We start from the raw sequence: 2,602 nt of genomic DNA, 5'->3' as shown, positions 1-2,602 counted from the left end.
CGACGAGCATGCAGATGAGCTTCCCTGAGACAGTTTCTGACAGTTATGTAAATTCTGTAAATTCTTTGGTTATGCAAATCGATTGTTGCAGCAGCTGTCCGGGTGGCTGGTCTCAGACGATCTTGGAGGTGAAGATGCTGGATGTGGAGGTCCTGGGCTGGTGTGGTTACACTTGGTCTGCGGTTGTGAGGCCGGTTGGATGTACTGCCAAATTCTCTGAAACGCCTTTGGAGACGGCTTATGGTAGAGAAATGAACATTCAATTCACGGGCAACAGCTCTGGTGGACATTCCTGCAGTCATCATGCCATATATATATATATATATATATATATATATATATATATATATATATATAAATCTATAAAAATTGTTAAAGATATATTATAACAATATAGGTGTCATAAAGGCTAATAGTAAATATTAGGAAAACAGACATTTGGGAGAGACATGTTGATTAAATGTAAGAGTTTTATTAAATAGACATATGAAATATAAATACACAAAAAGTAGCCAGAGATTATTTTCATGGCATCACGTTTGGCATCAAATGTCTTTTTGCTGCCTCGGGGTCATAGGTAGATGCTGGTGATGCAGTGCTGCATACTCTGAACTGGCTTCTAGTCTTGTCTGCAGCTTTGCACACAGATTGCTGAGCTCCTGGCTGCAGATTGATGGAGGCCTCACAATCCACCCTGAGACTCCATCAACGGCACCGTCTTCTTGTCAGCTGTGATTCCCCTCCAGAAGTCCACTTCGTCCGCAGCCAGTACACTTTGCCTCGCCTCCAAGAGCTGAAAACACAATTGTTACATATAATAAACATAAACATGTACATCATTATAGTTTATACTAATGCAACAGAAATAAGTAAAACAAATTTCATTCTAATCTGTCTTACCCTCTTCCTCCTCTGGCGACTCCGGGCTGAGGTCTCATTAACTGCAGCCACATTTGCTATCTCTGGCTGACTGTACTGGAAATTTCTATGCATGGTCTAATAAATATGAATGGGTTTTTTAAAAACTACAACCAACCAAACATAACTACACAGCATGGTGACAACAAAATGTAATAACACTTTACACTTAATGTGGCTTGGATGAACTTTCGGGCCTATCTTTGTGTTGTTCTTGTGTTTGAACTCTATGTTGTATGCTTACATAGCACCAGGTCCTGGAGAAACGCTGTTTAATTTCACTATGTACTGCGTCAGATAGATGTGGTTCAAATGACAATAAAGCTTCTTAAATCTAACAACTAAATAACAACAACACAGTGAAAATTACTTACCAACAAAGTCATTTTTTTCCAGGCCTTCATCACGCAATTCCCGGCTTATGGACAGTGCTTCACTAAAATGAGGTGACCGTCTCATTATATGATGAGCTTAATCTGTGGAGGCAAAAAGTACGGAGTTAAAACAACGTGTTCATTTGCTTCTGAAACAACAGAGTGCATGTTAGCCCATATCTTTTCATTCTTTTCACCCTTGCTTTGGGTCATAGCACTTACAGTTTGCCTCAGAGTTGTGTAGCCGACGGACTGCCTCCTACAAAATACAAGTAAAAAAGTTTTGTTACAAAACACTGGTTCTGCCAAATGAAAGCATGGGTTATGTCGTTAGACTTACCGCAATTTTAGGACTGTGCAGCCGCCTCTTCCTCTTCAGTTCCTTTACTAGTCATTGTAAACAGCGAAGAATATGTAAAGAGCGAGATAAATGTAAAGATCGAAGTAAAAATGAACACGGTAAGCGAATTCCAGGAAAGGGTAACATCCCTGTTTGTATGTTTTGGTTCTGCGCTTTGTCTCGTGACCTTGTCTGTGATTGGAGGAACATACCACGTCACCGTGACCTAGCACCTGATTGGCCGAGGCTCGTCACATGCAAAATGATGTAACCAGGAAGAGCTCAGAGAGCATTAAACTGTACAGTGGAGCCTCTGTCTCCATTCCAGCAAACAATGTTGGATAAGTATGACAGAAATGCGATGTTGACCATGTAACATCAAATGTACCCTGAAAATTGTATAACTGAGATTGACTGTTTTGCCAAGACATGCACAAGGGTAACCCACAATTGACCCTGTATCAGAAACACAGCTGGCTATTATCAAGAGTTTTATTGTTGTACATGTTGTGTCAAAAGGTCATAATTTAAATGTCATTCAAAGTCTCCTGGCCTCATCCCCATCCAGACCGTCATTTTTATGAAAAATCCATAGAAATTTGGAGTTTGCGGGGAAAGACATCTGATACCCAGCATCATTTCTCCCTGTTGAGCGCATTGCTGGAAGATGTGTGTTAAATACATCCACTGTGCATTTAAGCAAAACAACAGAAAAAGTTACTGTAGTCATGCCACTATGTACAGTGGTTGAGGTCTAGGAGTGCTGTGAGGATCAGACTATTGTCTTATAGTCTTGTCCTAGTTGTATACAATAAAAAGTATTTTCTGTTGTGTAATTTGGTCCTTAGAGCCTTAGAGATACAACATTTTGTTCCACTGTATGTTCCTTGACTTCACTTTCATTAAATGTGTTAGATAAATAAACTGAATTGATAAAGCATTGAACAAATGTGGATTTTCTTTATTTTGG

General features: G+C 39.7%; 1 long non-coding RNA gene across 1 annotated transcript; it reads right to left on the bottom strand.

Annotated features, from left to right (window-relative positions):
* Positions 1 to 1,313: 1,313 nt before the first annotated feature.
* Positions 1,314 to 1,748, bottom strand: LOC131347209 (uncharacterized). The gene is made up of 3 exons (XR_009203716.1): positions 1,633 to 1,748; positions 1,515 to 1,551; positions 1,314 to 1,394 (listed from the first exon to the last, which is right to left on the bottom strand). It is a non-coding gene; the product is annotated as an uncharacterized LOC131347209 (long non-coding RNA).
* Positions 1,749 to 2,602: the final 854 nt, after the last annotated feature.

Source organism: Hemibagrus wyckioides, linkage group LG03 (assembly GCF_019097595.1).
Source record: "Hemibagrus wyckioides isolate EC202008001 linkage group LG03, SWU_Hwy_1.0, whole genome shotgun sequence".
NCBI lineage: Eukaryota > Metazoa > Chordata > Actinopteri > Siluriformes > Bagridae > Hemibagrus > Hemibagrus wyckioides.
Note: the sequence above shows the minus strand (reverse complement) of the source record. Positions and strands in the feature narration are given on the sequence as shown.